Source organism: Pinus tabuliformis, chromosome 3_1, assembly GCF_031772625.1.
Source record: "Pinus tabuliformis cultivar Carrire ecotype Pingquan chromosome 3_1, CPIR1, whole genome shotgun sequence".
In the NCBI taxonomy this organism is placed as follows: Eukaryota; Viridiplantae; Streptophyta; class Pinopsida; order Pinales; family Pinaceae; genus Pinus; species Pinus tabuliformis.
The window spans coordinates 926,172,158-926,197,508 of NC_142301.1; the positions used below are offsets into that span (position 1 = coordinate 926,172,158).

The 25,351-nt window shown below is 37.9% G+C and overlaps 2 pseudogenes; both read right to left on the reverse strand.

Annotated features, from left to right (window-relative positions):
- Positions 1 to 2,948: 2,948 nt before the first annotated feature.
- Positions 2,949 to 3,944, reverse strand: LOC149190775 (pentatricopeptide repeat-containing protein At2g13600 pseudogene; annotated as a pseudogene).
- A 6-nt stretch (positions 3,945 to 3,950) lies between these two features.
- LOC149190776 (uncharacterized) lies at positions 3,951 to 16,669 on the reverse strand (annotated as a pseudogene).
- Positions 16,670 to 25,351: the final 8,682 nt, after the last annotated feature.

Sequence of the window (25,351 nt, forward strand, 5' to 3'; positions counted from 1 at the left end):
TCTGATAGTGATTGTTTTATAGATCATTATGAAGAAGAGAGAGTTGTTGATATGATGTGTATGTTTGATGATGAATTGCCTCAGTTTGATCAGTATGATGATGATTATGTTCTCCAAAAAGAAGCTAATCTTGCAGACGAATCAGCAGCTAGTTTGTGCGAGGAGGAAGTTCACTTTCAGCAGCTCGAATACAGTGATCAACCGATGCATATCAGCTATGACAATGATGAGGAAAGTGCATCAAAGTTTGAAGTAAGTGAAGGATCTTTGCCTTTTTGTTTTGATTTGTTTCAGTTCATCAGAGACAACTTCCATGCAATCAGAAATCAAATGTCAACAAGTCTTGATTTGAATCATCTTGAGAGCAATGAAAATTTTGTTCAAGACTTCTCATATTCAGATTTGCAATCCCAGAAAGCCATTGATTGTCAAGTTGCAGCTGAAGACTTGGAAGTGGACACACATGATTTAATGATTCAAGGTGACTCTGTACCATTCTGTTTTGAATCATTTCAGTTTTTGAAGGGTAGATTGCATAGTAAATCTTCAAATGAACAGCTTATAACAAATCAGCAATCTCTTAGTGTTAATGTTGAGGATGAGACAGATAACAAAATTCTTGAGCAGCCTGTAGCATCAGATTTGCAGCCACCAAATGAAATTGAAGGGCAGATTACAGATGAAGTTGTGGAAGACGAAATACATGATTTGTGTAATATCCCTCCCCTTAATAATAAATAATAAAAATAATACAAAAATAATACTTAAGAATAAAAATAATGAATAATAATAAATGAATCACTTAATAATAAATAATAAAAATAATAAATCATAAATAATAAATAACAAATTATATATATTAAAAATTATATAAAAATAAATAAATAGTAATAACCATATTAAAGCTCTAAATAAGAATAAATAAAAATAAAACAAGAAAACTATCAAAAAGAAGGAAATAAAACAAGAAAGCTAAAAATCAAAAGAAAAGTAAAGAAATAAAACAAAAACAAAAAAAAGTTGCATGGACACATGGAATGTGTGCATGTGGTTCCCCTTCCAATGTTTTGTTCTATTTAGTTGATGGTGAGGAAGATGAGAGGCATTCTGGCATTCCATCTTTCCGAGATTTTGTCTTTCATTCTCTTGGGAGAATGGTATACTAAGACCTAGGAGTCACTGGCAGTAGAACGTTGATTGAGGGCTCGGGGGTGGCCAGTTGTAGCAAGACGTTGCACAATTGAGCCTACGGTTGGGTGGAGAGTCGTCCCCAAAACCTTGTTGCAGATAGCAGACTTCAACCGAAATCACAGGTAAGTATTCTAATCATAGTTTTGAACTTGAAGTTAATCAGTGAATTGCATGTTGAATATCAATTACTTGATTAATTACATGTTTACTTCGGCTGTTACATATGGTATCAGAGCTTTGGCTCAACCTTTAGGGCCTATGGGCATGTTAAAAAAAAAAAAAAATTAAATTGTTGGAATTTTTAACTTGACTTGTTTTGAAGTTATAGGCTGGTTACTTCCAGGAGGCCGCATATATATCTTTCTACAAACACTCGCTATACATGCATACTTACTGTGTAGATCTAGTTATAATTATCGAATATAAAATAATTAATTATGTTAAATATGTTATTAATTTGTTTCTAAAGAGGATAATGGTTGGGGGCTATTTTTAATATCGTAGACTTTTTCTTTTGTGTTAGTAATTTGTTTTAAAAGTAATAATTATGTTAAAAAGAAAATAATTTTTTTTTTTTTTTTTCCTATGATCACTGACGATTTTAAAATAGAAAGTGAATATTGAGACACTAGAAGTATGTTTATAATTAAAGTTAAGATTTTGGCAAGTAGTTTTTTAATTTTTTTTAAATGGTTAATTATCTGCAAAAACAAGCGAGTGAAGTGAATGCAGACGTATTCTCTTCCTCTTAGAGGTATGTAACGAATAGATTCAGTTAAACTTTGGTGGCTTTTGGAGATTCCAATCTCTCGATGGAAAAGATCATTATCTAATTTACGAGCCAAGTATGTCCTGTTTCAATTTCTGGTCCTCTCTTTTGAAATTTATATTGCAGTCCTCTAGGCATGGCTTTACAGGAATTATGGATTACTTTATATGTGCTATAATTTCTGGAGCATGACCTATAGCTTGGTTATGGGGCAAAATATTTGTTGGGTATCCGTCTCTGCTTTACTATCCAGGGCATGGCCTAATTTATGCATTTTTTCAGGAAAAATCTTCTTTAGTTAGTACTTGCTGATATGAGAATTTCATTTTGATTGCCTGGACTTTCATCAGTTGACTCTGGATTTATATATTTTTGCAATAAGAGAGTTGCTTTACATTTGGGTAGGAATGGAGATCCATCAACACTGAATCGAATCTAGACAAAATGAGTTGAATATGATCATGAAGCTGTCTAAACCCATGTTTGATATACACGTCAAGGTTGCAAAGCTTGAGGATGTATATATCAAGTTTACACGATTTACTCTATATTGAATATTGGAAATTGAGATCTACAACGTCTCCAAGGGCCTTATCGACATGTCCATTTTGTGCATAACCTGAAATCATAGCATTCCAAGAAACCGTATCTTGTTGTGGTATTTTGTCAAATACGATATGTGCTTCTATGTTTCCACACTTTGCGTACATGCCTACTAGGGCACTGCAAACAAAAACATCAGATTCGAATCGGCTTTTGATTATCACTCCGTGAACCTCCTTGCCATTTTCTAGAGCTACCAAGTTTCCGCATGCCGAGAGAATGCTAGAAAAAGGCCTGTGCATTTGATACCATGCCTTCCAGCTGCATTTCTCGAAAAAGTTCAGGGCCTCCTTACAATGCGCATTGTGTGCATGCCCTGCAATTACTGTATTCCATGACACCATATCTCGTTCAGGCATTTCACGAAAGAGTTTCATAGCTTCAGCTAGAGTTTCATAACTTCAGCTAGATTTCCATTCTGTGCATATCCTTCGATCATGGCATTCCACAAGACCACATCCCTTTGGTGCATATTCTCAAACACTTCACGTGCATTCTCTGTGCAATGACACTTCACATACATATTTACAAGGGCGCTGCCAACAAAGAGATCAGACTCATAACCATGTCTATTTATTTCTTCATGGATATCCTTGGCCTGTTCCGGAGATGCCAAACTCCTCCAAACCGTGATAACAGAAACCAACGTCTGTGAGTTTGGCTTCACGCCTGTCCGTAGCATCCGTTCAAAAAGTTTCAAGGCTTCCTGATCGTAACCATTCCGTGTAAACCCTGCAATCATGGCTGTCCAGGATATCACATTTCGTTCAGGCATTTTTTCAAACACTTTAACGGCTTCATCAACAAATCCATTCTGCACGTATCCAGTGATCATCGTATTCCATGAAATCAAACTCCGTTGAGGCATTCTATCGAACACAGCATTAGCATTCTCCATCCTCCCGCGTTTTGCATACATTCCCACAAGGGAGTTCCCTACAAATATATTAGAATGAAACCCACGCCTGATTATTTCTGCATGGATCTCCTTGCCATGGTTGAGAGGTGACGCCATGTTAGCACATGCTGGAAGAATACTAACAAACCTAAATTGATTAGGTTGGAGGCCCATTTGTTTCATTTGGCGCAGAAGTGTTAACGCCTCATCCCTGCACCCATGCTGCACATATCCTACGATAATTGTTGTCCATGACACAACATTTCTCTCAGGCATCTCCAATACTTTGTCCGCGTCAAACACACTGCCGCACTTTGCATACATGTTCACAAGCATATTTCCGAGAGTGACATCGGGTATTAATCCATTTACGATCATACGCATGTGTACCTGCCTGCCCTCTAGCAGAGATTTCTTCTTTACACATTCTTGCAAAAGACAGCCATATGTAGACAAACCGACGCGGCGATCCATAGAATGCATTTGGCCTTACATATACAGCTTTCTGTCTTCCTCACGATAGTCATTACTGGCATTGCCACGCGCTTCTCCTGTTTTATCAGCAATCGTCCTCATTGTTTTAATAGTTTCTTTTCTGCCCTGAAACTGAGACTGAGGCTGAAATACAAAGTTAAGGAACAATTTTCTTTCCTTGTCCATTGCGGTAAAGGCCATGCCAATGTACCTATAGTATCCTAGTAATCTTCCTTGCTGATAAAATAATAAAAGCGGGAACAAACACGAAACACGCAGAGGCATGACTGTGTATGGATTTTAACTTCATACACTTTCTGCTCCTGATGTTCGAGCTATGTGTCGAGCTTCTTTGAAAGAAAGGTTAAAATTATCAGAGGCTTTCCTCGAGGAAATTTCCGGACTTTGCATTTGCGAAGATAGCCTTTAAATCGAATTCGTATTTCATTAGAAACACTCTGCATGCATCTATCAAGGTTTCACATTTGGCGTACATAATTACTAACTTGGGTTGCAAATAACATCAGACCTGAATCCAGTTTTGATCATAGTACAGTGAACAGAGGCTTGGCCAGGGACAGAAAGTGATCCATCACCATTTCCAGATTCACTTCCTGAGATATCTTCACCACCATCAGAAGCATTCTCACTATCATCAACCGATTTGGGTGCACTCAGTTTACGATTGCACTGCTTCAAAGAATTATTGTTAGTTTACGTTATTGGTAAAAGCTCACTGTCAATAACACTAAGAACTGTGAACGAAGAAAGAGGTTAAGAACTGCTTCAAAGAATTATTGTTAGTTTACGTTATTGGTAAAAGCTCACTCTCAATAACACTAAGAACTGTGAACGAAGAAAGAGGTTAAGAACTATCAGTACCAGTTAATAAGAAACCCCGTAGAGGTTCAGAACTAGCAGTTATTATTTCATAATACACTAAATACTCTGAACAAGAAGTTTAGAACTACCAGTTAGCACTAAGTTATTATTTCTTAATAGTAACATTTTCCTAGAATTCGACAATTTGACTATAAAGCAAGCCTGCCTGGGAATATGACTATAAAGCAAGCCTGCCTGGGAATAATTAGTTTTTTTTTAAAACAAGTATTGAGAGAACTGTTTCAGAGTCTTTTCGCTATTTCAAAAATGCAAATTCATGGGGGTTTCTATAAAAAAAAAATTCTCCAAAGCCAGTAAAGAAAAGTCCAAATTCTTTGACCAGAAGTATACTAACTGTGCAAAGTCATGGAAATCCAAGACCATTGAAAATATACCATTGAATACTTAAATCTAATTTCTGTGAAAAACTAATTGGCGTCTTGATGAAAACATCACACTAATAACATTGATGAGATAACATAAATCCTAGATGGATGTTGAATAATCTTAGTTCATAGTTGAATGTTTGTAAAGTAAATGAAATTCATTTTTCTAATGAATCATGATAAGAATGCTTATAGAGTATTATTCTATATTTGATAAGTATTGAGATGTTTCTCATATTGATGATGTTTCATAATATGATAGTATGAGGTTGATCATGCCCACGTGGTTCATATTTATATACTGGTTACAATAGTGATGATGTATACTTATGATGAGGCATTATGATGTTATGTCAAGGTAAATTGACATATTCATTTACTACGTGATGATAGGTATTTAATGTTGAAAACTCATGATGGATATGATATGCATAACGTGGCATAGGAATTATGATGCTATAATATGAGGTTTATTGACATGTGGTTCATTTATTATGTGAAGTCATGATATATTTTTATTGCAAATATGTTGATGTTATAACTTATGATGGTATTTCATGAGGTGAAGCAGGTGATACTTCCGTAAAAATTTATGACACGCATGAGCATGTAGTTCGTTATTATTCATAATGTTACGATTAACAATGATGAATGTTACATGATGACATGCAAGACTTGGCATGTGGATTATTTTCTATGATACTATGATGGTATAGCTAATGCATTGGTTGCATGTTGAGGTGTGATGATTCACAGGACTCCACAAATGGGCCGAGAGGGCCGGTTTATTTGATGATCTTGTGCGAGCCCATACGCACGAAGGAGAATAAGTAACACCATATGGGCTGGGGACAAACTCAATCAACACTACATATGCCAGTGGTTCCTTTGTCTTGTGTATAGCTCTTGATGGATAGCTCTAGAAGAGCTATGGGACCATCTTGAGGAGGCCAAGTGCCTGATGTTCTAGGCTTGGTGCCTGTTATTGGATTGGGATGCCGAAGTCTGGAAGGGATGTAAAGGACTTCGATGCCTGGAGCTGTGCGCCTTAGTAGTTGTGGAGGGAGTGGGCCAGCCTTACCAGATGCTCGGGGTCATTGAGTACCGGATCGGATGCCTGCCTTGGGGCAGATGAGGTCTGAGTCAGGCGCGAGCCTTGGGGCCAGCCTTGGACTAGGATATAGACCGGGTCAGGCTTAGCTTGGTGCTGAAAGTGGGAAAAGGACAGAGATTCCTTGAGATTTCCCGGGGTGTTGGGGACTTTCGATGCCTGCTGGTTATATTAGTTCAGCAAAGGGTGTTGGCAACATGAAGTTAATAAATAATAAATAATAAATAATAAAAATAATAACTAATAAATAATTCAACTTAACTTCGGGACGAAGTTCCTTAAAGTGGGAGAGTATGTAATATCCCTCCCCTTAATAATAAATAATAAATAATAAAAATAATAAATAATACAAAAATACAAAAATAATAATTAACAATAAAAATAATGAATAATAATAAATAAATCACTTAATAATAAATAATAAAAATAATAAATCATAAATGTTAAATAATAAATAATATATATTATATAAAAAGAAATAAATAGTAATAACCATATTAAAGCTCTAAATAAGAATAAATAAAAATAAAACAAGAAAACTATCAAAAAGAAGGAAATAAAACAAGAAAGCTAAAAATCAAAAGAAAAGTAAAGAAATAAAACAAGAAAAAAAAAGTTGCATGCAGACACATGGAGTGTGTGCATGTGGTTCCCCTTCCAATGTTTTGTTCTATTTAATAGATGGTGAGGAAGATGAGAGGCATTCCGGCATTCCATCTTTCCGAGATTCTGTCTTTCATTCTCTTCGGAGAATGGTATACTAAGACCCAGGAGTCACTGGCAGTAGAACGTTGATTGAGGGCTCGGGGGTGGCCAGTTGTAGCAAGACGTTGCACAATTGAGCCTATGGTTGGGTGGAGAGTCGTCCCCAAAACCTTGTTGCAGATAGCAGACTTCAACCGAAATCACAGGTAAGTATTCTAATCATAGTTTTGAACTTGAAGTTAATCAGTTGAATTGCATGTTGAATATCAATTACTTGATTAATTACATGTTTAGAACATAAAGCCCTCAAATTTAGAAGATCGTCTCAAATTTGGTTTTAGGGCATAATTCTCTTAATACTATTGTTTTGCGTCGGAAATACATATGTGACATTTGGTTTTAAAATTTGAAGGAGATGTTCTTCTTTGGATGGTTCCCTGAATTGATTTATTTTATGCTAATATTTTCATAGTCTAAAATATATTCTAGTGGGTGATTTAGTGATTTATGGGTAACTACTGAAGAATTCAAATGACTGGCGCTTTATTTAGGAGTCACTACTTTTCTTTGTCGACTATACAAAATTCTCAATAAGAGAAAAAGGTAAAATAATATATTGGTTGACTTGAAGCAAATGATTTCCTTGATCTTTGATTACTCTATATCCATTAATGTTTAGTTTCTACATCTGCTCATTGGTAACTAGCATAAGAAAGTTGTGTTTATATGGATAATTAATGCACTAAATAATGTCAATATTATTAACAATGATAAGGAAAAATCATGAGATGCAATTAAAAGTATGAAATAATCGATCAACTTTTGTTAAGATCTCTATAAAAAGCCAATTTTCATAAATAACGTAGGAAAATATTGAAATTCCCTTAGTATATGTATCATTGGTGAATTATGTAATTGGATATGTCAAAGTATTGGGAGTGAAACAATATTTTATAGAACGTTGGTAAGGCTAGTATTTGCTTAATTAAAGGTTAAGGCTCTAGAAGTTGAAACTTGCAAATAAATAGACTACATCAGAATTGTAGCATACAAATTGTGTGATGAACTAATTAGGAGTGCTTACTTAGCTAAGACAGTTGCCTTTATGGACAATCTAAATCATGTTTTATTGTTTAAACTTTATGATGTATCTAAATCGTACACTATGATTTTAGTTTAGTTAATTGTTATGATGTTGAGTATAATGTTACATGAAGTTTAGTGATATAATCGTAGGAGGATATGACCTCTCTACACTGCTATACAACTGCTTTGTGTAACAACTAATAAAGTTGAATAATAAAGAAGATCATTTCAATGGCCTAAAGGGTACGATAACATTAGATTAAAGAAGAGAATCCATAATAAAAAATGAGCAATTCAAGGAAGATAAGTTATTATATTGGAAGAATAGTAGCAACATTTCAAGTGTAACATGTTTTAAATTGAGACTAAGGGAAAAATAAATGGTATCTATGAATATATGGTAGGAGGAAGTAAAGCATGTTTATGTCAAGAAGAAAATTCTCTTAATGATATTAATGATTGAACCGAGCAACATGATTGGTAAGGTCAAAGTGATGGCCTATATAAGTGTCATTATAGGAAGTTCTAAGCACTTGTAATCATTGAGAAATGACAAATGATAAACTAGGAAAATGTTTTGAGGATGATAATTGTTTAACTTTTTGAAAAAGAAATACATGATGTAGACAAATGAGAAAACATTGAGCATGAGGTGTAGGAAGAAATATTGTTGGAAATATAGTTGGAAATTCTATAATGAGACTTGATAAGGATTCAACTAATAAAGGGTGCAATTGAATAAATTTCACTCACGAGGGGATTGATCATATATTGTTACCTCATACAAAACAACTTATTAGTGCACGTCATTAGTATTGAAAGAAGTTATGGTCAAAATGCAATGGGCATACCAAATCATTCATAGATGATAATGATGGTAGTGGTTCCAATCATTTCAAAGTCTAAACTAATTGAAAAAATAATTGGTGTCTTGATGAAAACATCACACTAATAACATTGATGAGATAACATAAATCCTAGATGGATGTTGAATAATCTTAGTTCATAGTTGAATGGTTGTAAAGTAAATGAAATTCATTTTTCTAATGAATCATGATAAGAATGCTTATAGAGTATTATTCTATATTTGATAAGTATTGAGATGTTCTCATATTGATGATGTTTCATAATATGTTGGTATGAGGGTGATGATGCCCACGTGGTTCATATTTATATACTAGTTACAATAGTGATGATGTATATCTTTATGATGAGGCATTATGATGTTATGTCAAGGTAAATTGACATATTAATTACTACGTGATGATAGGTATTTAATGTTGAAAACTCATGATGGATATGATATGCATAACGTGGCATAGGAATTATGATGCTATAATATGAGGTTTATTGACATGTGGTTCATTTATTATGTGAAGTCATGATATATTTTTATTGCAAATATGTTGATGTTATAACTTATGATGGTATTTCATGAGGTGAAGCATGTGATACTTCCGTAAAAATGTATGACATGCATGAGCATGTAGTTCGTTATTATTCATAATGTTACGATTAACAATGATGAATGTTACATGATGACATGCAAGACTTGGCATGTGGATTATTTTCTATGATACTATGATGGTATAGCTAATGCATTGGTTGCATGTTGAGGTGTAATGATTCACAGGACTCCACAAATGGGCCGAGAGGGCCAGTTTATTTGATGATCTTGTGCGAGCCCATATGCACGAGGGAGAATAAGTAACACCATATGGGATGAGGACAAACTCAATCAACACTACATATGCCAGTGGTTCCTTTGTCTTGTGTATAGCTCTTGATGGATAGCTCTAGAAGAGCTATGGGACCATCTTGAGGAGGCCAAGTGCCTGATGTTCTAGGCTTGGTGCCTGTTATTGGATTGGGATGCCGAAGTCTGGAAGGGATGTAAAGGAATTCGATGCCTGGAGTTGTGCGCCTTAGTAGTTGTGGAGGGAGTGGGCCAGCCTTGCCAGATGCACGGGGTCATTGAGTACCGGACCAGATGCCTGCCTTGGGGCAGATGAGGTCTGAGTCAGACGCGAGCCTTGGGGCCAGCCTTGGACTAGGATACAAACCGGGTTAGGCTTAGCCTGGTGCCGAAAGTGGGAAAAAGGACAGAGATTCCTTGAGATTTCCCGGGGTGTTGGGGACTTTCGATGCCTGCTGGTTATATTAGTTCAGCAGAGGGTGTTGGCAACATGAAGTTAATAAATGATAAATAATAAAAATAATAAGTAATAAATAATTCAACTTAACTTCGGTACGAAGTTCCTTAAAGTGGGAGAGTATGTAATATCCCTCCCCTCAATAATAAATAATAAAATATAAAAATAATAAATAATAAATAATAAAAATAATACAAAAATAGTACTTAACAATAAAAATAATGAATAATAATAAATAAATCACTTAATAATAAATAATAAAAATAATAAATCATAAATATTAAATAATAAATAATATATATTAAAAATTATATAAAAAGAAATAAATAGTAATAACCATATTAAAGCTCTAAATAAGAATAAATAAAAATAAAACAAGAAAACTATCAAAAAGAAGGAAATAAAACAAGAAAGCTAAAAATCAAAAGAAAAGTAAAGAAATATAACAAAAACAAAAAAAGTTGCATGGACACATGGAGTGTGTGCATGTGGTTCCCCTTCCAATGTTTTGTTCTATTTAATTGACGGTGAGGAAGATGAGAGGCATTCCGGCATGCCATCTTTCCGAGATTCTGTCTTTCATTCTCTTCGGAGAATGGTATACTAAGACCTAGGAGTCACTGGCAGTAGAACGTTGATTGAGGGCTCGGGGGTGGCCAGTTGTAGCAAGACGTTGCACAATTGAGCCTACGGTTGGGTGGAGAGTCGTCCCCAAAACCTTGTTGCAGATAACAGACTTCAACCGAAATCACAGGTAAGTATTCTAATCATAGTTTTGAACTTGAAGTTAATCAGTGAATTGCATGTTGAATATCAATTACTTGATTAATTACATGTTTACTTCGGCTGTTACAATTTGATGATGCAGGAAGATTCTATACCCTTTTGTTTCGAAGCATTTCAGTTTATAAGGCAGAATCTTCGTAAAATCTCTCAAGAAAAAGATGAACAGCTAGAAGGATGTCATACAGTTTCAATGGACACAATGCAGCAGTCTTTTCAGGTTTTTCATGATCCAATAGCTGATGTTTTGGATGAGGTTTGCAGTCAAAGTCTTTCTCCATTGACTACTTGTGAGCTTGAAACATGTGCTGATATGAACTTGATCCGGCAGCCGGTTTCTTTGTCATTTTCAGCAGAGGTCTCGTCACAAGGCTCAGATCAAAGTTTGCATTCATGGTGTGAGGAGAAGAGAAGTAATCCATTGGATGAGCTAAGTTCCAGTGTGCTTGAATTTCAAGATCCTTATGCAGTGTTTTTGGAGGTAGATAGAGAATTCATGTCATTCAACGGATCTGTTTCTAAGCTATCATGGGAGTTGTCATTCGTTAGTTCTCTCTTGTTGTTCATAAGTGAGCACTTGTAGAAAATTTGAACAGCAGATGGAATACTTACTTGGTTGCATTGGTTGTTTCATTTCACTTGATCAGGTGATGAATGAAACTGTTAGAGTAGGTTTTGATGAATAAGCTCCACTTTGAGCATCATTTTCAGTTGGTCGACTGTGTTTAAGTATTCAGTCAGTTTTTAGTTGAGTGAGAGTCAATTTGTCTCATCCGAGTCATCAGTTTTCATTCGTGCATTTTAGTTTGAGTTTTTGACTCCATTGCCCAATGGATAAGGCGTTGGTCTGCTCTCCCAAAGATCTGTCGTTCTTTGCACCTCCAAGGAGCTCCCATCCCCATTGGAGCCAATGTTAGTGTCAGTCTTTCGAGCCTTCCTCCAGTGATCAAATATGCTCTTACAAAGTGGTCTCAGAGTGTCAAGGTCAACTTTTGTCATTTCAAAGAGTCTTCAAGCAAAATTTGGTCACTAGGCATTAGGTCTAGGGTTTGTTTTCACTCCTTCTAAAGTTGGCCAAATATCAGTCCATGTCATCATTCAGCTGAGTCTATCATCATTCATAGGGTTTTCCTCATCATGACAGGTTCCATTGGGTCATTTTACACCTTGTTCATGCTTCAGTTGCGCCTAGGCAAGGTCATTTCCCTCTCCTAGGGTTTTGAAGGAAATTTCTCTTGGACGGCCAAATCATCAGCAAAGCGTATATCCTGATGCTCATACACCTTCCCCTATCATTAATGTACCTTATTAAACACTTCCCATCACTGAGATTCCCCAAATTCCTCATTTTTGCACAAACCCTAGTTTCTTGCCACAACTTGGCAATTTTCTAGGCTAGGCCTGTGTTTTGCCCTTTTGGACCCCTTCCCCTCACTCGATCTCTGAGATTCCACTTTCCCCTACTTCCTAACATCCCTCCCTACTTCCAAAAATTTTCTCAAGAATTTAGAAGCCCCTATCCCCTTCATTTCGCTTCATTTCGACAAAATCCCTTGTTCCACACATCGGGATAAGTTTCTCTCAAATGATGTTTCAGAGCAATAAAAGATGAATTTTGGAAAACTGAGAGAGGTTTTTGTTCACAACATGCCAAGGAAGAAAAAACTCCCTCACTTTTTACACAGGTGTCAGGGTTTTAGAGGAATGTCAAAAATACAATCGCCTCGAGAGAATCAAATCCACCTCTGAAGTGACCTTGGGAAAATCAAGTTTTCTCCTAGCTTGGTTGGCCCAATGACTTTCGTAATGCGTCAAATAATAACTAGACACAAAGAGCTTTCCAATGAGCTATCATGAGCTCAATTTGGAGTTGAGGAAGACATTCAAAAGTTGACTGCAACAGCACTCTGCCCTTGAGGCAGCCTCATTTGGCACATTTTGACCAGTCTTGGGAGATTTGATTTTTTACAAGGAAAATTAACTCCAAATTGAAAATTCTAGTTTGGTTAGAAAGTAGACTCAAATACCTTTCCAACGAGCTATCCTGCGCCTGATTTCAACACCAGGAAGGCCTCCAAAAGCCTCCTGCAAAATGCACTATGTAGTTGGTTGCGCGCTACGCATCAGCTTGGGCGCGCTACGCACCAGGGGCGCACTACGCATCAGGCCACATTTCACAGTGCAAATTTGCACGTGCGCTACGCACCAGGGGCGCGCTACGCGTTGGGTGAGGCGCGCTACGCATTGGGTGAGGCGCGCTACGCGTTGGGATTTATGCCCAGAACTTTGTCAGAACGCACTCAAACACCTCTCCTCATGCATCAAATCACAGCGTTTTGAGAAAAAGAAAAAGTCTACAGTCAATTGGGCACACAGTTGTATATCAGCATATATATTCGAGCTAGCTTGTTTTTAAAGAACATGTCAGAGACCGAGACAGATTATGAGCAGGATTATGATACTGATTTTACACCGGAGGTTAGTGTGCCAAGGAGGCATCATAAAAGTGGCAAAAGTGGTCATCATCTCAGGGAGGAACCAAACTTGCTGATGTTGTAATTGAAGCAACTGGACGTCCATAAGTTGTTTCAGAAGGATCGGATCTTTGTAGGGATGGTGGAACATATGTTGTTGTGGGTCAGTACATTGACAATGGGAGTGTAAGCATAAATCCTCACCTCCTGATTAATTATAAACACATCACCATTAAGGGTTCATTGGGTTCATATTTCAACCATTTCTACAGAGGGGTACAATTTATGGACAAGAAATCACATCTACCATGGGATTTAGTGGTCAGCAAATGTTTTAGTCTTGAAGATGCAGAAGAAGCAATTGCATGTGTAGAAAAATTAGAAATATTCAAGGCCCTCTTGAATCCTGCTGGAAAATAGTAAAAAGCAATGTATGCAGGAGGATTCATCTGCCTGTTACCAAGGAGAGATGATAATTTGAAGTTTTAGCATCACTTATACAAGCATTTGCTTGAGTGACACCTTAAAGAGAGAATGCTTTGTGGCTAGCTGCAAATTCTTTGCAGAGACTATAGGATGCTCACTGGATGTGTACAAGATTTAATTTGAAGAAATTGTGAACATTTCCAAGTGGGAAACAAAATTATCATTAGTCTATGCAATGCATTACAAGACTCGGAACCTAGTTTGCAAGGCGCGAATTAGGAGTCTTAAAGCAAAATTGAAGAAAGAGGTCAAAAGGAAAAAGGAGCTTGATCGTCTTCGGATTTTGGCCGAAGCTTATATGGCTAAGCATGGTACTTGATGAGACATCCCCAGCTCAAATTTCAAAAAATTTGGAGAAGTTTTTGTCAATTTTGAAATTTTTGTATTAAAAACAGGTTTTTGCCCTCAACGCGTAGCGCGCCGCACGCTACCCTGAAGATGGGGAGGTCCAATTCAAGAAAGGTTTTCATTTTTGGATTTTTCATGATGAAATACATCTGCTCATCCACATCCAAGACATTTCATCAAGTTTTGGGCCCCCAAAAGGTCAAAAAACATGCAAAAAATGACCTTACTGCCCCTTTTTGGACACACAGGAAGCAATCTTGGGAGAATGCATTTTTGGAGGGGAAAATGGGCACCAAATTAAAAAATTATACTTGGGTTGGAAAGTAGACATCCAGACCTTTCCAAAAAGCCCGCCTGAGCTCAATTTAGATGCCGGGAAGTGCCTCAAAATTGGATGAAAGGTGCGATATGCGTAGGGTTTTGGCGCGCTACGCATCAGGGAAATTTTCCAGTTTTTCATCTTCAGCTCAAGAAAACGCAGCTATTTGTTGGACACCTAATCCTAAAGGGTTAGTGTGGAAGCCGAAAAGACTAAGCAGTCCAAGATACCTTGGGATCTGAAACCCAAGAGTCACAACATTGTATTATAAATGTACATCTCCTGTTAATAAAAAAATGTACTGAATGATTTATCTTTCCTATTGTCTTGCTGTCCATGTGTGTTTAACATGGTATCAGAGCGCAGGTCCCAGATGGGATTCCTTGTAACTCCCCTGAAACGCCTTTGTCTGCATAAAGGCATCTCTCTGCGCATATGCCTGACATAGCGCTGCCACAGCTGAGACTGTTGTCCTCTGTCTCTCTACGCATTGTTTGCCTGGCCTGACAGAGTCATCATATCCACATGCTCCACTTTGCTTCCGCTCATTTAGCATAAGCCTTCTGAAACGTTAGTCTCTCTGAACGTTTACAGTCTCCTGAGCGCTCCCTCTGTCCATAACTACGCCCTAACGCTTCTCTCAGGTCTGCTCAACTGCCATTGTGACTACCGTTAGCGCCTGCTCTCAGACTTTCCGCTCTTCGTAATTTCTGAGAAACGCGCCTGCTCTCAGATATTGCCCGCATACACACCCCGCCGTTGGGTCACAACGCCTCTCGCTGCTGCTGCTGCACAGCCCATAAGCGCCCCACTAGCTATTTTGATCTCTTTGCTGCCTGGAATGCGTGAGGGTTGCTGCCTGGAATGCGTGTTGCTGCGTTGAATGGTATTACATTTTGATACAACCGTGCTTGCTTGCCTATGAAGCGTGCTCTTTTCGTATCATAATATTCTGGCATCCGCATGTTGAGGAGGAGGAGCGAGAAGGGGAGTTTGAAGATTCGAGTTGCGTGCACTTTAATTCAATAACTCCAGTCAGTCGGTCAATTTGTTTATTGTTTTGTGATCGAAGGCGGCGGTCTATACATGTCTTCATGATATAGGACTATGCGATTTGTGTTCTTAAAAAGACTCTACAGCATCTCAGTCCCGAAGCCCTGATTCTCAATGTGCTGGCAGAAATCGAGCAATGCGACTAATTTGTCGTTGCAATTGCGCAGCAACTGAGAAGATCTTGTTCATCCGTTCATGTTCCAGAGCCTCTGACCTGAAAGGTTCCTCTTATTTGAAAGGCTGATGCAGCACCAGTGCGCGAAAGGGAGGTAGGCGTCAACAGCTTGGATTAGTGCGCAAAGGGGAGGTTATAATCGTAGCAGAGGCCCACCGGGGAACATAGAGAACAAAGTGTTTGTTATTGGAATGCGGACCACTTACAGCAACTCAGGGAGCTCTTCTATTTGATTCAAATTGGCTATCAAATATGTTGCATTGTTTACTGGCTTATGTGTGCCATGTATGACTTGAATTCCAGTCGGATCTCCAGATTTGCATTTGACTCAAGACCCTGAAGAAGGTAATCCCATGTGAACTCCAATCCCTTAGCTCCAACCCATAGAGGTGCCAATCTATGTAATAAAGAATCTGCAAATGCCCATCCAAGTCCAATAGCTTGGAATTTATGATTTTGAGAAATGTTTCTATGCGTCAACTGTGTGAGTGCAAAATACAACCCAGCCACATCAAGAAATCCAATGAATGCCTTCAACAACTCCTGATATGGATCAAAGTTGTCATTATCTGAAACTTAGAGGAAGGTTGCAAGGCACACAAGCTTAATCAAAGTGGTGCCAAGGTAGACAAGAGCTGCTTTTACGCATGTTCCAACAGTATCATATTCAGATAGCGGAGTGGCTGTGTAATAGACAGCGTGAGGACCGAAGGTGAGAGCTGCACAGTTGAAGAAGTGGAACAGCGTCATTTTCTTCTACTCTGGTCGCTACTAAAAAAAAAAAAGATTCAGCCAACGATTCAGATATGAAGGAGACCATCTGATATGAAGGAGACCATCGTCGTATATATAGGTTCACATGCACCAGATTTGAGTATTCTGCCATAATTCTGTAGTAGACTTCCTATACAGAAGATTGAGTTTATCTCAGTGGCGTATGCAATCAACTTGTTCAATTTCTTAATAGAAGGAGCCTATACCAGGTGTACTCCTCTAGTAGCCTTATAAATATCAACAACAAAGGAGTTTTATTTGTTGCAAATCTGATTTGTTGGGTTGATCTTCCAATGACCAATAAATTTGGAGAAGCCTCACCCAGAATCACATCCATTATGCATGTAGCAACTCCCAAGCAGTAAATTCAAGTTTGTCTTTGGTGATTGAAAATTCCAGATTGGCTGGGCTACCTTCATTTTCAGAGTTGAATATTGTTGCAGAGGAAGTCAATAGAGAAGCAGCCACAGGTTCCTGCATATTCTTCCTTCTAATTCTGTCTTCGAAATTCTTATCAATCCTGTTCTCAAATGATTTGAAGAAATTTGTTTACAATAGTACAATGATTGTGAGCCTTATATCATGTACAAACCCGAGTCATGTATTAGGTGCTGAGTGGGAATAATGTATGATGCTTGTGTTGTCAACAAGAATATAGTAGAGTTGGAATTTTGTATGTTGTCAAAGAGTTAAGTCTTATTCATATGTACTTGGTAAGGTACCTTGCTGGAGAGTATTCTTGTACACAGTATTGCAAGCTGATTGATTTGAAGTTGTTGCCATAAGTTTATTTGGTGTCCATCTTTTCCTCATTGTTTTACTATCTTTTGAGGTTAGAAATGGCTCCAATCGGTGCAATATTAGAGTTAGTGGACAATCTAATACTCTCTAGTATGAATAATACAGTCAAAATCAGCAAGGATTTTCTCACCGATATTCATAGTTGTTTTCAAAATGTACAAGAAAAGATCGATTTTTTGCAGCTTGAATCACAGCTACAGCAAGAAGAGCTACATCAAAATAGACACCATTCTGAACCTGTTTTTGTTCAGAACATTGAGACAACCACCCATCAGCAGCAAGTCAATAATATTACTGTTCATTCAAATAAAGCAGCAGTTGTATATGCAGATGCAGAAACTCAGTCTGCACTTCCCAAGCCCATCATCAGACCTTGGGAACAGCTTGTCCACAACAAGCACAGAACTGGTCTTGGATATGACAAGGACTTGTCCTTTCATATTCCAGACTATGCCAAGCCCATTCAGTTTCAGAGTGCTGGATTCATTTATGACAGTTCACCTGCTTCTCATGACAGTTCACCTCCAGCTGTTCCAGATTCTGCCCCTCTTCCACAGCAACAACAACAACAAAAACAACAGATCGTGAAATGCCAACACTGTGACCGAGTTGGCCATTTGAAAGATCACTGTTTTGATCTTCATCCATGTGAGCACTGTCATAAAACCAGCCATTCTTCACACAGATGCTTCAGAAACAAACGTCCTGCAAGAACAAAGATTCATCTTGGATGGATCGCTTCTTGGCAATGGGCATCAACAGCCAAGAAGATATTCCAAACACATGTCAGAACTTGTTCCAGAGTATTGAACAGTCTTGCAGTTGAGTTTTCTCCATCTTCTCACCTTGTATCTGACAAGGGGGGAAATGATGGTCATCTACAAGCTTCAAAGTCACATCAAGCGAGCCTGAGCCACAACCTGCCACACCAGTTTCAGAGTTGTATCCAGAGACAAAGATGCCTGAACATGCCTTCAGTTGGCAATCTGGGACACTTCCTCTAGCAGAAGACTCCAGCTTCTTGCCAGTTTTGGAAGAGTTCCAGGAATCGCAGAGTTGTTGGTCATCCTTAAACCATCACAGATTAAGAACACTTCCTCTAGCAGAAGACTCCAGCTTCTTGCCAATTTTGAAAGAGTTCCAGGAATTTCATTAAGCATTCCAGAGTTGTTGGTCATCCTTAAACCATCACAGATTAAGAACACTTCCTCTAGCAGAAAACTTCAGTTTCTTTCCAGTTTTGGAAGAGTTTCGGGAACTGCACTAAGCATTCCAGTGTTGGTGGTCATCCTTAAACCACCGCCCTTTATACCAACATTTCACAGAGCACATTCAGCCTAGTGCTGCCATGTATTTTTTTCACATTTTGTATTACAGCTCTCTTCTTGGACTCATACACAACCCTTCGGATTAAGGGGGGGAATGTTGGACACCTAATCCTAAAGGGTTAGTGTGGAAGCCGAAAAGACTAAGCAGTCCAAGAGACCTTGGGATCTGAAACCCAAGAGTCACAACATTGTATTATAAATGTACATCTCCTGTTAATAAAAAAATGTACTGAATGATTTATCTTTCCTATTGTCTTGCTGTCCATGTGTGTTTAACACTATTAGACCAGTTTTGACTTTTGATGGGATTTTTCACCCTCTTTGATGTAATTAATGTATTTTCATGTTTACATGACACTTATTTACCTATTCTAGAAGATTCATTCATAAAATAGCAAACATTTACTGAATGAATTGGTTTCCTAGCTTATAGAGGCAAGTTGTTTTGACTGCCTAGATTGTAGTGCTTTGTTTAGAATTGGTTGAAACAGCTCCTAAGATGATGAGCTCGACCCCTAGAGGCTAGGGAATGGGTTGGCATGGTCTATATTATGTATTTTCTAAATCATTTTCATGGTTGAAGAGGTTGGACTCTTGAGGGATAAGCTTAGACTGTATTACTCTTTGTATCTCTGCAATTTGGGAAAAGGAAAGACCAGGGTTTTGCAGCACTATTTGGGATTCCTGTGGTGATTTGTTGTTGATGGTGTGTTTCTCTCATGTACTTGTAAGTTTGTTATGCGTATCATTTTCCTACTCTTCTCTTCTGCAAATTAAGTAAATGAAGTGTTAAGGTAGAATTCATGGTTTCTATGCTCTACCTTTAAGTTTGCTTAATATCTATGTTTTCATCTGTTTAAGGAGAACTCTTGATGGTTTCTTGATCTCCTTAGCTCCTCACCAGTCATACCTATCCATTCACTTCCTTCAAAGGCTTCAAGAAAATCTCCTACCTTGCCCCAAAAAGACCTCTGCAAAAACTGTGTCTAATCCCTGCACCTAAAATTGTCATGCTCAGTTTTCCAACAAAACCCTAAAAATTTGAAATCAAACTTTCCCTATCAGTTTACTAGCCTAAAATAAGTGTTCTTTATTGGTCATCTCATCCCTTTGAAGACCTTTTGCCGAGATAGACCCGGAAGAGCCCTCTCCTGTCCTCGTAGGGCTAGCTACGAGGCTAAGTGGTTTGATGTTGCCTTGGATTTTTCCTTCTTCAGCCTGAGACCAAATTCAAGCGGTAACAGGTTGTTCTTATGTATTTTCCTCATGAAAATAAGGTACACTCATACTAGTAGAACATGTCTCATTTGATTTAACACTTTCCCTCTAAAGGGCCTTTTTCTTCTCCTTTTGTACGCTATTGCTACAAGTGTCTCCTTCATGCATGAGTTGTAACCTTTCCCAATTTACTTTTGCAGAATTTAAATTTATCACTGTCTCATGATCCATATTGTGAAGGTTCTTATACATTACATATTTTTCCTGAGCATTCCACTATTGTTCTTGCTTAGAGTGGGATTCTTTGTTGTATCCATCACAGACTAGCCTCCAGACATATAACCGATCAGTTCAAATTTGATTTTCCATTTCCATTCTTAGGAGTTCGCAATATTGAGCACAAGTAAACTTTGATAGTCCATTACTCAACCAAATATACCTTCTAATTGTTAGGCTTACACAGAAGGAACATGTCGCGATACCAATTGTTGGAAACTTCACTAAACTAAGAGGTGGGGGGGTGAATCAGTTTAGAACATTCATGAACCAGTTTATTTTATTTTTCAATTATTAACTTATCTATTAAATGAGAAACATAACACTTTATGAATGCCAAATTTAACATATAACCAACATTCAACATGTAAATCACAGCATGAATCAACCCACAAAAGAAACACATATGGAAACCAAATATAAGTGGAAACCCATAAAGGGAGAAAACCACGAGTTTGTTACTATTGTGATGGAAAGGAAAGCTCCCACTTGCTCTATTACATCAAATTTTATGCATTCTCCAACCTATAGGAGGATGCTACCTCAATTCTTCTGCAAGCTTCAACTTGCAAGGAAACTCCAACTCCCACAGATTTTCTACATGCTACAACCCACAGGAGGCTCTTACCTCAACAAGTTCCAACATGTTATTTATCAAGCTACAACTTGAAAGCATACTACAATCCCTTGATACATACAAGAAATAACATATTGGTTTACCTGGTTTATAACTTTACATACCTCCATCTCTGTCTTTGCTTCTTCTTCTCCTCAAAATTGTTTCACATATGCTCTATATATGCAAGGTAATAAGAAACTCAAATCATCTCTCACTTTCTCTAACCCTCTAAAATTAATTAGCCTTCCAACCTCACACAATTTATAAGTAAATTTTGATGGTTGTTAGTATTACACACACGAATCTGAAATGGTATGTCTTGTCTCTGCATTCCAAAGGTGTCTCTCCAATTCCAAAACTATTTCAAGTCTTTGAATATTAAAAATACATGAAATGAATTTCATCATATTTAAATAACATGTGTTAATATTCTTCATGACAATAAAATGAATTTCAACTTATTCAAATAGCATGCATTAATATTCTTTCCAAACACATTAAATTTTATTCTCTTGCATTAACTTGCATTATCTTGCATCACAACACCTTTGTTTTGATCACAACACCTTAGAAAAATCACCAAACATCTCCAATTCCATGCCTCTATAGCTAAACTTACTATCAATGAACATTTGAACAAGAACTAAACTAAATGAACGGGAATTACATTGTGCAAATAGGAAACCTTTAGTTGTCATAGGAACATTGCAACCACTTCTTCAACTTGAACCTCTACAACATATAGTAGCAATCTTTGCAACATACCTTGGAAATACATCAGCAAATATAACATCACAATAATAACAACACTCTTCATGCCATTTTCCTTTTCTTTTGCCTTGTGTCACAACAGTCTTCTTGCATGCCACCATTGCCTTGCATCACATTGCCTTTGCAACATTATGTCATATATAACAAACAAGCATATGTAACCAACAAGGATATGTAACAAATTACACAACATATGAAAGCAATATAGAACTCCAAGACATCCATGTCATAAATTGCACATCCTCACACACTTTTTTCAAGTATCATAAGTGTAAGAAGTAACATGCATCATAACCATAGATCAAGATCACAATATCAACTCCTTCATATATGATTAACATAGCTTGTAATATACTTTGCAACATACCTTGCCATCAAGCAAGCAGTTCAATAACAAACATCACAGTTCCTTCACAACATAGCCTCAACACAAGCATAATTGTGGCATAACATAATGCATCACATTACCTTTTCTTGCACCTCTTCAACTGACCTTTGTTACATAATAATCTTTGTAACATTCTTTATTTTACCTTGTTGCTCACAAGCATCACAATAGCTCATCAACTATGCATACATCAATGACATCAAAGACCTATCTTGCTTCTCCTTTGTGCTTCATTTCCATCAATGAAAACAATGACAATAGATGCCTCCAAAAGCAATGAGAAGGTATAGTGCATCCACTAAATCCATCTATTAGATGATTAAGTTGTGGGGACGTCCTAGATTACATAACTTTATTAGTTTTAAGCTGGATGTCCCCTCAATATCTACAACTTTAAGGAAAATTAGAAATTCATTGGTATATATTCCACGGGAGCAGGCTTACATTTTTTAAGTAGTTGGAAAATTTTATGCTTTTTATAAATACAAACACGGTGTAGGGGGGCCAATTCCAGTATTTATTGTTGAAGATGAAACTGTTGTAAAAAAAATATATCAGATGGTTAGAAAAAAGTGATACCTTGGCGGGATTTTGTGTTAGAAAGAAGAACATAAGTGCCAATCACATTTTTTAGTGACTGTTGGTCAAGGTGTTGTGGGATATGATATTATTATAGAAACTTTTAAGGATTTTCTGGTTGGAAATTATGCATGTGTTATTAGTCCAAACCCTTTACATTAAAATCTTCCTTGTTTGGTTGTGGTTTCTCATCCAATGTGTAATAGGTCTATTGTGATTTTTGTTCATCAATAATGGGAGACAAAAAAACAAATGTGGAAGAAAGATGTTGACAACTTTGTGGGACCTATTATTGGCCATTTTCCATATGGAGACAATAGGAGAAGACAACTTTTCTTGAAGGATTATTCTTCAACAATAGGCATTAGATATCAAATTCTTTAGGAGGGATGGAGGGTAACTGGATTGTACAATGGTTTCAATGTAATGGGACTTCATGACCAAGATTACATCCATATAGAAAAAAGTTATTGAATACTTTTTTTTCCCATAAGAAAAGTCGTAATTTTATTAATAATAACAAAATTACATTTTGTAGATGCTAAATCGCATATGCAAAAGCAGATCAAAAGACTGTTGTCAAAAGAAAAGCCAGAAAGTAGAAATTAATGTACAATTGGGAAAATTTATGTTTTTCTCCCTTTTTTCTTCTCAACCTTTCGCCACTCCCCTTGAGTTGGTGAGGACGAAAAAAGTACTAGAGAAGTGTCCTCCACAGGGTGAGGATTGTCCTTGTCTGAATCAGAGTGGTCTGAAGAATGATGTCTTTTGGCTCCACTGGTGTCCGTTATGTCTGGTATCTTCTCCGGCAAAGAGTCCATGAGATCCTGTGCTACAAATTCCTTAGTTTCTGGCACCTTGTGTGTCTTGGGAATGGTTTTCGTAGTTACCTCCTCAATTGGGCCATCATCAGGAACTGGTGGAGGGATAGTTGCCTCCTCATCCTTTGCTGCTTCATATAGATTCACTGTGTGTTGCCAGCCTCTTGGTTTTTGTGATTGCTTCTTATTTCTTCTGGTGTCTTTTTTGACTTGTGGGCAGTTACTGAGAAGGTGACCTGTTTGTTGACAGCCACGACACCTGAATGTTGTATTCTCATAATCTAATGGTTGTTGTCATTGTGTGTTGTTATGGATCAGAATTATGTTGTCAGGTAAGCCTAGACTAAGGTCTACCTCTACAAAAACTCTCACAAAAGTATGTATGCCTCTTGAAACTCTTTCCACGTCTATCTTGAGGTATTTTCCTATCACATTCCCCATTGCTTCGAAGACTCTGGGTAGCCAAAAATGTAGCAGGAGGTTGTGTAATATGACCCATACTGGCATTTTGGAAACCACCATAGTAGTGGCATCAAAACCTGGGAACCAGGGAATCATGAAGAGTCCTGCATTGCCCCAGAACCATGGACCCTCATGAAGGACATATTCCCTTTCCTTGACCGTGTCAAAACTGACAATAAAAAAACCTTTGGAGCATAAATGGATGTCACAATTTGTTTTCCATGTGGAAAAGATCCATTGTTGTAATGCATCTGTTTTGGGCCAGAAGCCTTTGAATCTTCATATGACAGCCTTTGTATAAAAATCAGTATAAAAGTTATTTACCTCAGGCAGATCGATTGTCAGTACTGGAGTCTGCGCCTTTTGTTCCACAATATAGGGTCCAGGTAGGTCTTGAGGTGGTGTTGGTTTGTTGATGACTTCCCCCTTCCCTTTGACGGCATCCTTGAAAAAACCTGTGCCCTTTGAGTTAGATCCAAAGCTGCCACCTCTCAGCCTCGTGTTTAGGATGATAGTTGAGTCTGACACAATTCCATAGTCCTATACTGTGTATTGGTATTGTAAGATTTGTCCTGCATATATCAAGCTTTGCATGTTTGCTGGTATGCATGTATGTGCTTGTATTTCATACTTTATATCTTCTATCAACCTCCCCTTCCCGTTTCACTTGCAAATCGTTCTTCCTGACAGGATTCTGATAAATATTTGTATCAGTTCCTGACCAGAAGTTTGAAAGGGAAGCGGGATTACCTGAGGTTCAGGTTCTGGTTTTGTCTAAGTTGCTTTAGATGCTAGAAGCCCTCGATCCATTACCCAGGTCATCCTATTCCAGACCGCTAGCTCCTTGCCTTTCAGGCCTTCTACTACTTGTGGATTGAGATAGGATGTCATTTCGGCACTTATTTGCCCCCAGATCTGAACTTTCGGTGGGTGGATCAGTCCTCTGTGTACCAGATCTATTAGATCAGTAATAGGTCTGAGGGTTTTTTTTACCTTCCTGGGCATTTTCGGTTGTCCCCCTTCCATACCATTTCCATTTGAAGCGTAGGTCCGCAGTGACATGCATTCTTCGATCAGCATTGATAACTCTTGCCTTGTCCTTGAGGTCCGGTTTCCTCAGCATCCTGTCCTGCTTCTTATCCTTGGGGTTAATCCTTCTGCAGTCCCTGCCCTTGGTGACTTCGCCTGTCCACGCTGCATCAATGAAAGCCGCGTACAGGTTGCTTGCATTGTTTGCATCAGATCCGAGCTTCTTCTCCGGTAGAGGCGTGGTTGCAGGGTACTGGATCCAGCTGGGAGAGTGGACGAGCCGCACTCTAGGTCCGAAGGCTATCCAACTTGTGTGAAAGGGCATCAATGGTGAGGCTTGCGGGTTGTGTTCTGAGGCATTTCGGCCGAGAGTTTCTGCCGCTACGTAT